Source organism: Hemitrygon akajei, chromosome 10 (assembly GCF_048418815.1).
Source record: "Hemitrygon akajei chromosome 10, sHemAka1.3, whole genome shotgun sequence".
NCBI lineage: Eukaryota > Metazoa > Chordata > Chondrichthyes > Myliobatiformes > Dasyatidae > Hemitrygon > Hemitrygon akajei.
Window position 1 is genome coordinate 167326614 of NC_133133.1, and position 14060 is coordinate 167340673.

Here is a 14060-nt window from a genome sequence, read left to right on the forward strand (position 1 = left end):
GCCAAGGGCTCGGCTTAAGAGGCTGGCTTGAATTTGGAAGCCTAGGATCTCGGGGCATTGGAGGTGGGTGGATCAAGGGTCGGTGTTATAACAGGAGACCCGTGTGTCAACGGGGGAGTCAGAATATCTGTGGCTGTGTGCCCAGATTTTTGGGCACAGAGCTCGAAAAAAGTGACATAGCAGAAATATAACATCATAAACCAGTGAGTTGCTTGTTATGTCTCCACTCTTGCTGGGAAAATGGAGACACCTCTTTCTTCCTTACAAGGGAGAGAGAGAACATGTGGTGTGTCGAATACCGGGTGAAACGTGAAATCTTTGGGGTAACTGCAAGTCTGTGTCTTTACCGTTGCTTTGCTCATGCTTGAGTGCCTGGTGGCGGGTGCTGATGCTTTTTTTTGCTGGTGGGGTGGGAGGGGGGTGTTGTTGCTTGCTGCCATTTACGCGCGTGAGGGAGGGGAGCTGGGGGGAATTTAAGGTTCTAATATTTAACATTCATTCATTCTTTGGGGCACTCCCCTGTTTAAGTGGATGGCTGTGAAGAAAAAACATTTCAGGATGTATATTGTATACATTTCTCTGATATTAAATGTGCCTTTGAACCCTACACTGAAAAGAACCTGCTTTAACTTTAGTGACTTTGAAAAGTTGAAATGAGACGTTACGCAGGAATGCTTTTGTACACTTTCCATGGTTGAAAGTTCGGGAAAATATTTTTCCGCTTGGGAAAAATATTGTAATGATTATTTATTTATTTTGTATTTGTTTGAAACTCTTGAATTCCAAAAAGTTTTTATAATGCTGGTATTTTTAAAGCTGAATTAATGTTAAAACTTTTTAACAGTCCGGACAAGTTTTGTCTTTTTGGTGGATGTGCAGCAATAATGCTGAATTGTTGTTGGTTTGGAGTGAGGCAAGGAAATCAGTCTATGCTTCTGGAGCCCACAACTTACAATGCTTCCTTTGAAAATGAAGCTCAATTCAATAAGTGATCAAAACATTGTGTAGAAAACAGGAGACGAAACATCGCAGTTGATTGAAGTTTGATGTCTTAGAACATTATTCAAGACATGCCCAGATAATTGCGTTAACTGTTTGGGAGTTCAATAATTCTGTTCTTAATTAGTTATGATCAGCTGAAGATATTTTCAGCCAGGTAATCAAGCTGAAACCATGCTTGAATATTGCAAGGGCTGCAATGGCATTTCCTGGCCATCATGTGCAAAAGTTTGTTCATTTATTGTTACAACCACATTAATTATTAACTGATCGTGTATATCTAAAGATTTACTACTTCTAATCTTATTTCCATTTAACAAATCAATCTGATCATGGACTTGCAGAGAGTAAAAGTGCCATATTGGTCCTTCGCAATTTGCTTTTTTTTCAATAACATAATTATATAATACATTGACTTGAAGCAACTTATCAGTTAATCAACTTCCCTGCATAATAATAATGATTTTGGTGCTTAGATGCAATAACCTATTCATCACTCACACTCCTTTATAATGGCAATGCTTTCAAATAGATACCTTTTTATTGCAAATTTGGAGGAATAGGATGTCTGCAAATCCTTTGACAAACTTCTATAGATGCACAGTGGAGAGTCTGTTAACTGGTTGCATCACAGCCTCTGATGGAAACATCAATGTCCAGGAATGGAGAAGCTTACAGAACGTGGGGGATCCAGCCCTGTTCATCACAGATCAAGCTCTCCCCACGGCTGAGTTCATTTATGTGGAGCAGTGCCACAGCAGGCAGCATCCATCACCAAAGACCCCCACAGTCCAGGCCAAGACCTCATCTTGCTGCTGTGCTTCAGGCAGGAAGCACAGAAGCTTTTGGTCTCATACCACCAGGTTCAGGTACAGTAATTATTCTACAATCATCATAAGACCGTAAGACATAGGAACAGAATTAGGCCATTCCGCTTATCAAGTCTCTTCTTCCATTTAATCATAGCTAATTTATTATCCCTCTCAACTCAATTCTCCTGCCTTCACTTTGACACCCTTACTAATCAAGAGCCTATTAACTTCCACTTTGAATATACACAATGACTTGAGCTCCACAGCTGTCTGTGGCAACAGATTCCACAAATACACTGCCCTCTGGGTAAAGAAATTCCTATTCATCTCTGTTCTAAAGGATGTCCTTGTATTTTCAGGCTCTGTCTTCCAATCCTAGACTCCCCTACTACCATCTCAATGTTCTTCCAATATTGGATTGGTTTCAGTGTGATCTCCACTTATTCTTTTAAATTTCGGTGAGTTTGGGCTCTAAGCCATTGTGCATGCTTTTCATACATTAACCCTTTCATTCCTGAGTTAATTCTCATGAACCTTCTCTAGACCTTTTCCAATACCAACACATCCTTTCTTAATTAAGGAGCCCAAAACTGCTCACGATACTCTGGATGTGATCTAACCAATGCCTTATAAAGCCTTGGCATTACATTCTTCTTTTTATAGGCTTCTGAACCAGCTTGGCTAATGTCAATCATCACTACCTGAACTGATTCTACGACCTACAGACTCACTTTCAAGGACTTTTTACAACTCATGTTCTCAGTGCTGAGCAAACACGAGGAAATCTGCAGATGCTGGAAATTCAAACAACACACACAGAGTGCTGGTGGAACACAGCAGGCCAGGCAGCATCTATAGGAAGAAGCACTGTCGAAATTTCAGGCCGAGACCCTTCATCAGGTCTAACTGAAAGGAAAGATAGTAAGAGATTTGAAAGTAGCGGGGGGGAGGGGGAAATGTGAAAATACTGTTCTCAGTACTGTATTTATTTGCACTGTTTGTCTTCTTTTGCATGTTGATCGTTTGTCAACCTTTGTCTGTTTATTTAAAATTTTCTTGTAAAATCCTATTGTATTTCTTTTCTCCCCTTGTAAATACCCGCAAGAAAAAGAACCTTAACAAATGAAAGCATATAGATACTGCGATAATAAATCTACTTTTAATTTTAAACTTTGAAATTCGAAACTGAAGCAATCAAGTCCAAATTCAGTTTTACTTCTCACAGACCTATTTTGCCAAGGCATCCTTAGGAACCAAGATTTTGCCCCTACAGATTTGGAGCTGGTTACAGGCAAAAAGCAATGAGATACTTCATCTGACAAACTATTAAGCAGCAGGCCATAAGATATTTGTAAATTTAATCTGGAACTACTTAACTCACAGACTGTACTAAATTTTCGCAAATTAAAGCCAGTGTCAAAACATCAGAGTTAACGGAGTCACACGGCTGGTGAATGCATCTGGAGGGATCCAACACCAAATTCCTCGCTGCATAGCTTAATGTGGTCATTAATCCATTTCTTTTTATTGTACAGTGTTTTTTTTTCCCTGAGACAACAGAGAGAATTGAGACACACTTTAAATCCTCTAAACCCACAGCTAAAAGTGATTAATCTTTCAAGATGAGCATATGGCCACTGATTTGTTTATTGGCCCCTCTTCTAACAAAATGTAATTATTGCTAAAATGGTGAACAAAGTCAGCTTCACCATTACTACCTAGTGTTATGCTGAACAGCAAAATTATCCTTGCCACAAACCGCAGGCTCTCACACAACTTGCATTTCTTTCCCAGCTAAGATCTTCACATCGAGATTCTCATAATGGGTGAGCGGCTTGTTCATGTGGTACTTCCATCAGTACACAGAACATCTTTATTCCAGAGAAGAATGGCTCTTGTAACATGCAGTTGTTTTTTTTCCCCTGAGAGTTGAAACTCACACCATATTTTATATGGTTAAGTTTTGTTAAAGCAGCAAATGGATTGAAGTTTGAAGAAGAACCACAAATCTTCTGATCCTCGGATCTTTTCCAAATTTATTTATGTATTTATAGTTATGGATGTAGGTAAATGTATTTATAGTTATGGAAGTTCATACTTATAATAATAATTTTTGATTTATTGAATGATTTGATTTAGAGATTCAGCACAGCAACAGGCCCTTCCAGCCCAATGAGCTGGCGCCAATTAGCCTACTAACCTGTACATTTTTGGAATGTGAGAGGAAACTGGACCATCCAGAGGAAGCCCCATGTGGTCATAGGGAGAATCTACAAATTCCTTACCTACAGCAACAGAATTGAACCTGGGTTGCTGGCACTGTAATAGCATCACTCTCACTGCTACGCTAGAATGCCTTCCACATCCCTTATCTGCTGAGGGTTCTGTTACTTTGTGGGTTGCTAAGGTTGGCATAATGCTTTTACACGGGGATTGCTTACTCTTTCCCATTTGTCACATTTTCCTCACTAACATGTAAAGTTTCTTCTATGCAATTGCTTTTCATAACACAGCAATTAGATAGTTCTTGAGGAAATCCATAGTTTACAGGTCCTACCTGCCTGGATTTACTTTTTCAGGATGTGGGAGACCAAAGGAGTTGATTTCTCCTAACTGACCCATAATCAGCATCTCCTGAAGCCCCAACCTCAGAATGCCCTGGTGACCTTTGTCATTGATTACTCAAATCTGTCACAGCCTTTTGAACAGTTTGGAAGCATCTGTGATGGAGACACTTAAAAAAAGCACTCAGATGGGTTTAACTTAAGAGAGCAAAAACAAATTTTAATTAAAATACCGTGTAGTAAAACACCTAATTATATAATTTTTCATCTGATGTCAATATCAACATGGTAGGTGGTATCTGTTTAATACCAGAAGGCATGCACTTAAAGTGAGAAGGGTTAATTTCAAAGGAGCTATGAGGGGGAAGATTTTTACAGGAAGTGGTAGGTGACTGGTATGCACTGCCAGAGGTGGTGATAGAGACAGATACATTGGAGACTTTTAAGAGACATTTAGATAGGCTCATGAATGTGGGGAAAAATGAAAGGATAGAGACATTGTGCAGACAGAAGAGATAGTTAGATTAATAATTTAATTAGTTCACCACAAAATTATCAGCTGAAGGGCCTGTTCTATGTTAATATACATAAAAAGGAATTAGAAGTGCCCACAACAGCTATCATGGACCCTTGCAATAGAAACAAGAGGACTTTATATTAAGTTGTTGGTCTTTGAACGATGTAATGAACTTATTTGCAGACTTAGGGGCACTTCACAGTGTAGCTTTAGGCTTTGCTCCTCCCAGATGAGTGGAGCAGGGAAACATTGACAGCACAGGACAGATTTTGTCTCTGTGATACCAAAAAGCCTGCAAAATTAGTCCCAGTGAAGACTTCCTCAACATATAATATGCCAGTCATCATGAGGGGATCCCAAATGATGCGTGAAGATCTACCAACACTGATGATAAAACATGAATGAATGAATTTCTGCTTCAGTGATTTAATTAGCTTCTTATTTCATCCCTGTACTATTTAATTAAAGAATCTCACTGAGGAAAGTCATAAAAAACATTTTTCTGTGAAAACCTCAGTCAGCTCCATCATGGGCACTAGCCTCCATAGTAACCATCGCATCTTCAAGGAGTGGTGACTCAAAAATGTTGTGTCCATTGAGGACCCCCATCATCCAGGTCATGTCTTCTTCTCATTGGTACCGTCAGGAAGGAGATAAAGAAGCCTGAAGGCACATACTCACACAGGGACTGTATCTTCAAGGGCTGATGGCATACTTACATTTCTGTGATGTAACATAGAAAGTGTTTGAGTCATACAGGTGTAAGGATATGTAAAACATGGTGAGATGCCACTTGGAACAGCTCAAGTCCTGTTTTAAGACCATAAGACATAAGGGTAGACTTAGGCCATTCAACCAATGAAATCTGCTCCACCATTCCCTGGTGACTGGTTCATTATCCCTCACATCCCAGTCTCCTGCCTTCTCCCCATAATCTTTGACATCCTTACTAATGTTATTAATTCTGAGGGCCTGTCCTGTCCCAGCACATAAGTGCAATTATGAAGAAAACACGGCAGTGCTTCTACTTCCTTAGGAGTTTTCAGAGTTCAGCATGGCATCTAAGACTTTGACAGACTTCTGTCGATGTGTAGTGGAGAGTATATTGACTGGCTGAATTACAGCCTGGTATGGAAACACAAACGTCCTTGAATGGAAAATCCCACAAAGAGTTATGGATACAGCTTAGCCTGTTACAGACAAAGCCCTCTCCACCACTGAGCACATCTACATGAAAAGTTGTCAAAGGGACTCTGCCACATGGGGATACTCTCTTCTTGCTGCTGCCATTAGAAAAAAGCTACAGGAGCCGCAGGCCCCTCACCACCAGGTTCAGGAACAGTACCTATTTCTTAACCATCAGGCCCTTGAGTTGGAGGGGATAACTTCATTCAACTTCGCCCCTCGTTACTGAAGTGTTTCCATAACCAATGGACTCTCTTTCAAGGACACTTCATTTCATGTTCCTGATATTTATTGTTTATTTATCTACTATTATTAATTCTTTCTTTTTGTATTTGCACAGTTTGTTGTCTTCTGCACTCCGGTTGAATGCCCAAGTTGGGCAGTCTTTGATTGATTTTGTTATGGTTATTATTCCATTATGGATTTATTGAGTATCTCAGCAAGAAGCTGAATCTCAGAGTTGTATATGGCAGCACTTCAATAATAAATTCACTTTGCACCTCTGCTTTAAGTATACTCAATGACTTGACTTCCACAGCCATCTGTGGCAATGGATTCCAGAGATTCACTACCCTCTGGCTAAAGAAATTCCTCTTCACCTCTGTTTAAAATTAATGTCTGCATATAATTCACCCGACATTGTTTAATAATGGTCAGTGTCACCATTTGCCTTGCCAGATCAGAATCAAGCTTGATATCACTGACATGTGTTATTAAATATGTTCTTTTGCAGCAGCAGTACATTGCAATTCTTAAAGTACTATAACTTACAATAAGAAATATATATTAAATTAACTAAGTAGTGGAAAAGAGAGCAAAAATACTGAGATAGTGTTCATAGCTTGGTTCATTATTCATTTGAGAAATCAGAAGATGGAGAGAAAGAAGCTATTCCTAAAACGTTGAGTCTTCAGTATCTCCTCCGTGATGGTAGTAATGAGAAGCGAGCCTGTCCGAGGTAATAGTGGTCCTTAATGATGGATTCCAGCTTTTTGGGCTTCTACTTTTTGAAAATGTCCTCAATACTGTGGAGGCTACTGCCCACGATGGAGCTGGCTTTGAGGAGGAACAAAACAAAATATGCAGCCATATTTTATGTCCCATTGCCAATTGCGTAGGACTCTTGATTCTGCATATTTTCCATCACATATGTGCTTTAACCCCAGTTTTGTTTGGGGGTGGGGGTCGGGAGTGCAATTAAGCATTAGACCATCAGACGAGAACATATAGAAGCAAAGTAAGGCCATTCAGCACATCAAGTCTGCCCTGCCATTTCATCATGGCTGATCCATTTCCATCTCAGCCCCAATCTCCTGCCTCCTCCTGTAACCCTTCATGCCCTGACTAATCAAGAATCTATCAACACTTAAATATACCCAATATATTGGCCTCCACAGTTGCCAGCGGCAACGAATTCCACCGATTCACCACTCTCTGCCTAAAGAAACTCCTTGTCATCTCTGCCCTAAATGGACATTCCTCTATTCTGAGGCTGTGTGCTCTGGTCTTAGGCTCCCCCACTATAGAAACATCATCTCCATATCCAATCTATCAAGTAAAAGACGCAAAGAATAGATGAACTATTTCTAGGTGTGAGTACCTTTTTTAATGATATGATAACTGTTGATGAAGTGCCATACAGTTCTGTCCAAAAAGGGAATATTTGACTTCAGTTCAATATCACTCTTCCATGTAATCAAATATCATTCGAGTTATCACAAATATCAAACTGTAAATTATAAAATGCTTTTTTCTTTCTTGTTCCTCCTTCCCTTTACCTTGGCTTTCTTTGTCTCTTTCTGTCCTGGAATTCACCTTTTGCTTCTGTTGCCCTTGCTCCTTTCTCAATTCTGAAATCTTACATAGATACACAAATTGCCCCAATATCTACTTGTTTTCCATACTCCTTGTAACCTTCCCATCAGAAGATTTAATTAACAATGAGTGAAGACACAATTTTATTTGAAATAGTTGTTTTTATTATTGAGATACAGTGTGGAAAAGGCCCTTCTGGCACCTTCTAGCCACGGTGCCCGGCAATCCCTGATTTAATCCTAGCCTAATCATGGGACAAGTTACAATGATCAACTAATCTACCATACGGTAAGTCTTTGGACCATGCAAAGAAACCGGAGCATGCAAGGGAATCCCACATGATCACAGGGAGAAGGTACAAACTCCTTACAGGCAGCGGTGGGAATTGAACCCAAGTCGCTATACTGTAAAGCATTGTGCTAGTTACTGTACTACCATGCCACCCCAGGAAGGTAAATCTACTTTTGTCCACCACAAGGGGCAAATTACAGACTATAAAGTTTACTTATTAATATTGTCGGTAAGATGCATTTTAGTGGGTTTTTGTACTGAATTCTGATGGAGTTGAATCGGATTACGTTTCTCAACTGCATCTTTGAATAAAGTCTCCCTTATTGTCAATAGGTCTGTAATGTCCTACACATGTTCTACTTAAGAACTTCATCAGCACCACACCAAGCCCTCTGTGGTAATCAGAAATTGCCCTTCTGTTGGCTTCCAACAACCAACCAGTAGAGGGTAGTGCAGCACAATTCCGCATTTGTTTTCTGAGTGAGTTCAAGAGATTTTTCAAGACAGATTCCACTCTACCTTGGGCTGCTTAATCATTTGCATAGGAAACATATATAGTGCAGTAATTAGAATAGTCATATTGAACTAGTACTAGATAACAAATCTCTGAAAAAATTACCTAGGTTTAAACTTCTATGAAGGGATATGGATTGGCAATTTGTTGATTTTTAATCACAGCTATATTGCCTCTATAAAATTGTATGCTGCATAATTATAATAATGCTTCAAAACGCTCAGTTGTTGTAATCAGCCACAGTTAGGAATTGAACTACAGCTATTTTGTACAATTTGTGGGTTGAGAAGAGACACAAGGACAGAAATAAAATCTGTAGGACCCTGACACCAGGTTAGGAGAAGACCGTGATTTATTTATGTATTTATTGAGATACAGCAGAATAGGCCCTTCTGTATCTTCCATCCGTGCTGCCCAGCAAAGCCCCACACCCCACTTTAATCTAGCCTAATCCCAGGACAATTTACAGTGACCAAATAACCTACCAACTGGTACGTCTTTGGACTGTGTGAGGAAACCGGAGCACCCGGAGGAAACCATGAGGTCATGGAGAGAATGTACAAATTCCTCACAGACAGTGGAGGGAACTGAACCTGGGTCACCTGCATTGAAAAGCGTTGTGCTAACCACTACGCTACCTTGCCGCCCGGAGAAGCCGACCTCAGAAGAGGAAAGTCATAACCATAGAGTCAGAGAGCCATACTGCTTCAAAACAGACACTTTGCCCAAATTCTTGCTAAGTACTGCTGAAGGGACTCAAGCTGAAACATCAATGACTTCCTTCCATAGATCCTGTCTGATTTGCTGAGTTCCTCCATCATTTTGTGTGTGTTGCTCAATATTTCCAGCATCTGCATAATCTCTTGTGTCAAATCTAAGCTTTTCTTATTTGCCTGCGTTTCACCCATATCTCTCTAAACCAACACTAAGGCCCATGCGTCCCTTGCTCAATGGTATTGGTCCATGCCACAAAAAAGGTTGGGAACCCCTGCTGTAAACCTTTGCGCTGCATGGAGTAAGAAGTGCACACGGGGCAAACATCAGTGTTTCTTAGTCCTTCAAAGGGAATCACTGGCAGAGCCAACATTCCTGACCACCCTCAGGCTGGTGATGAGGGGCAACCTCTTTCGACCCGCGTGATGAAAGTACTTTTATAATGCTGATGGACAAGTGGTTGCAAGATTTTAACACAGCAATGTCGAAGGAAGGAAGCGTATTTCTGAGCCAGGATGGTGCGTGATTTGGAAGAGGACGTTCAGCTGCAGCCTTTATTCTTTGAGATTGGGCAATGTCGTGTAGTTGGGAAAGGCTGACTAAAGGGCTTCATTGTATTGCTTATAACTTAGTGGCCACTTTATTAGGTATCTCCTGTACAGGAGCTGGTGCATATCGCAAGTCCTAATCATGTGACCACTGACACCATGTAGACAATCTCTGAAGAGTACTGATAATCGCTGGGGTCACCCATCATGTGGAGGCAATGACAAACCACTTCTGTGGAGAAATGTGCCAAGAATAGTCATGGTTATGGAAAGACCATTGTAGCCCCCTGGTAAGCCTCCGGCTCGCTCAGCTCGCTTCCGTCCAGGGGGAGCAGTCTTCGGCCCCGCCAAACTGGGTAATCAGCTTGTGTAGATGCTGTGTGATGTACCCCACCATGCCAAATAACAGACAGTACACCATATGCGATTAAATGATTACACTTTATAGATCTTACTGGGACTATGTAACTAATAGAGATACAATATAAAAGGAAAAGTAAAAGGTGCCAAACTTCTCAAAGTTCAACCACTTCGTGCACAACTGTTGGAGCTCAATTAACGGAGTCTTCTATCCACCATTCGATCCCCTGCAACCTCCTCAACCCACCGCCTGGGACCAACCATGGTGGTCGACCAGACGCTCCACATGAGTCTGTCCTCGTCTCCTCTCCTCTCCGAAGACCCTGGGCCTCGGACTCCCGCTCGGGGTCCATCCCGTCGCCCAGTTTACAGCATCGCGACTCCTCTCTCTGACCTCATCGCGCCTTCTCCTCAAAGTCTGCGAAAACAATAGCTTACAGACACACAAGGAAGAATAGCATCTATCCCAATTGGTTAACCAATGAATACAATTCTTGTTATTAGTCATTATAACCCAAACAAGCTGCGAGAGAGAAGCACTTTCTCAGCAGTTAACGTAACAAAGAAGCCATTTTATTAGCCTTAGCAATAACATAAAAGAAGAAGCCCCTTACACTATGACCACCTATGTCATATGAAATGTCACATAACGAACAAATGTACCCAATAGAGTGGCCACTGAGTGTACATTCATGGCTTTCTGCTGCTGTTGCCCAGCCACTTCAAGGTTCAATGTGTTGTATGTTCAGATACACCCTACTGCACTCCACTGTTGTAACATGTGGTTATTTGAGCTACAGGTACCTTCTTGTCAGCTTGAACCAGTCTGGCCATTCTCCTCTAACCTCTCTCATTAACGAGGTGTTTTCGCCCACAGAATGGCTACTCCCTGGATATTGTTTTCTTTTTGCTTTCCACACTATTCTCTGTAAACTCTAGTGCAGGGGTTGCCAACCTACCAGTATTTTATGCCATGGAGCCTTACCATTAACCACGGGATCCATGGACGCCAGGCTGGGAACCCCTGCTCTAGAGACTATTGAGTGTGGAAACCCCAGGAGATTAGCTCAAACCCACCCCATCTGGCATCCTTCCACAGTCAAAGTCACTTCGATCACATTTCTTCCCCATTCTGATATTTGGTCTGAACAACAACTGAACCTCTTGACCATGTCTGCGTGCTTTTATGAATTGTGTTGCTGCCACATGATTGGCTGATTAGATACTTGCTCTAACGAGCAGGTGTTCAGGTGTACCTCACAAAGTGGCCACTGTGTGAATATTTCTCAGTCAGGATATTGCACGATTTGGGAGAGGGTGTTCAACTGCAGCCTTGGTTCTTTGAGATTGGACAATGTTGTGTGATTGGGACATGCTGCTGAAGATGCTACTGTCCAACTTATAAATAACATGGACTCTGGCAATCTGCAGCTCCCTCTTGACAATAGCCTGAAGACCAGAGCAGTAGATCCTAGCAGGACCGATTTTAACTATTTGAGTATCTATGAAATAGTTTGGCTGTGAATAGTAAACCTCTATTTGAGAGTTCTGTCTATTCAAAATATCATAGATTACTAAGTATATAAATTTGTTGACGATCCCCCCATTGTTGGCAAAATCCCCCCATTGATGGTGATGAGAGGTTGTACAGGAGTGAGATGTATCAGCTAGTTGGGTGGTGTTGCAGCAACAACCTTGCACTCAATGTCAGTAAGACCAAAGAACTGATTGTGGACTTCAGAAAGGGTAAGTTGAGAGAACACACACAGGTCCTCATAAAGGGATCAGAACTGAGCAATTTCAGATTCCTAGGTGTCAATATCTCTGAGGATCTAACCTGGGCCATCAGCTACACAAAAGATATGACAGCAGCTATATTTCATTAGGAGTTTGAGGAGATTTGGTATGTCTCCAAAAACACTCTCAAATTTCTACAGATGTACCATGGAGAGCATTCTAACTGGATACATCACCATTTGGTATGACGGTGGGCTACCGCACAGGATTAAAATAAGCTACGGAGAGCTGTAAACTTCGTCAGCTCCATTATGAGCACTAACCTCCATTGTATCCAGGACATCTTAGTAATGAAGAAAACCCACAGCACAATACAAGCCTTTCGGCCCACAATACTGTGCCGAACATGTACTTACTTTAGAAATTACCCAGGGTTACCCATCACCCTCTATTTTTCCAAGCTGCACGTATCTATTCAGGTGTCTCTTAAAAGACCCTATTGTATCCACCCCCACCACCATCGCCGGCAGCCCATTCCATGAATTCACCACTCTCTGCGTAAAAACCTACCCCTGACATCTCCTCTGTACCTGCTTGAAGCACCTTAAAACTATGCCCTCTCTTGTTAGCCATTTCAGCCCTGGGAAAAAGCCTCTGACTATCTACACGATCAATGCCTCTCATCAGCTTATACACCTCTATCAGGTCACCTCTCTTCCTCTGTCGCTCCAAGGAGTAAAGGCCGAGTTCACTCAACCTATTCTCATAAGGCATGTTCCCGAATCCAGGCAACATCCTTGTAAATCTCCTCTGCACCCTTTCTATGGTTTCCAATTCCTTCCTGTAGTGAAGCGACCCTCTGCCATCTAACTTCTGAATGGACATTGAACCCATGAGTGCGACCTCACTACTTTTTTATTTTCTGTTTTAGCACTACTTATTTAATTTAGTTATTTAATATATATACTTACTGTAATTCCCAGTTTTTTCTCTATTGTTATGTATTGCATTGTACTGCTGCTGCAAAGTCAACTAATTTCATGACAAATGCCGGTGATGTTAAACCTGATTCTGATTTGATCTGTCAGTCATTAAATCATGCTTCCTGACTCAGTGGGCTCGGTCCCTCCATTGTGACTGTATATGCCACGAGTCACTGTTTTGTTTTGGTATGTTGGTACACTGTTAATGAATGCAACCACATCAAAATGTTGCTGTTGTGCTGAAGGCTGAATATAAATTATTAGAAGCTCATTGATTACTCATGGGTAATCAATATTTTTTGAGGAAATACTGCGAATGAATAATCAGATTTGTTGGTCGTTACTGCACAACGCTATATTTCAAGATATTCCTGAAAAACCTTTGTAACAGACGTATGCAGAACATGGTAGCACAGTGGTTAGCACAATGTACAGGTGATCTGGGTTCAACCCCTGCCACTGCCTGCAAGGCGATTGTATCTTTTCCCCATTGCCACGGGGGTTTCCTCCAGGTTCTTTGATTTCATTTCACAATCCAAAGATTTAATTGGTAGGTTAATTAATCACTGTGAGTTGCAAATAGGCTAGGGCTAAACCGGGGGAATTGCCTGTTCTGTGCTGTATCTTGAAATGAAATGAAAAACACCTGTATGGAGACTGGGGGCTGGAGCGGGGGTACCGTCCGTGTGCACTGACGGATGGGAGGGAGGAAAGGGACTTCCTTTGTCACTGTTGTTTTGTTGCTTGTTGTGTTCTGTGTTGTTCTGCTGAACATTGTGGTCTCGCTATGTTGGTGCCCGAATGTGTGATGACACTTGCTGGCTGCCCCCAGCACATCATCCCGGCTCTCTTGATTGTTAACGCAAACAATCAATTTCACTGTAATGTTTTGATTTACACATGATACATGAATCTCAGGTTTGTACAGTAGATGGTGACATATATGTACTTTGATAATAAATTTTCCCTGCACTTTGAAATCTGAATCTGAATGTGTCTCACATAGTTCTAATTGATAGAA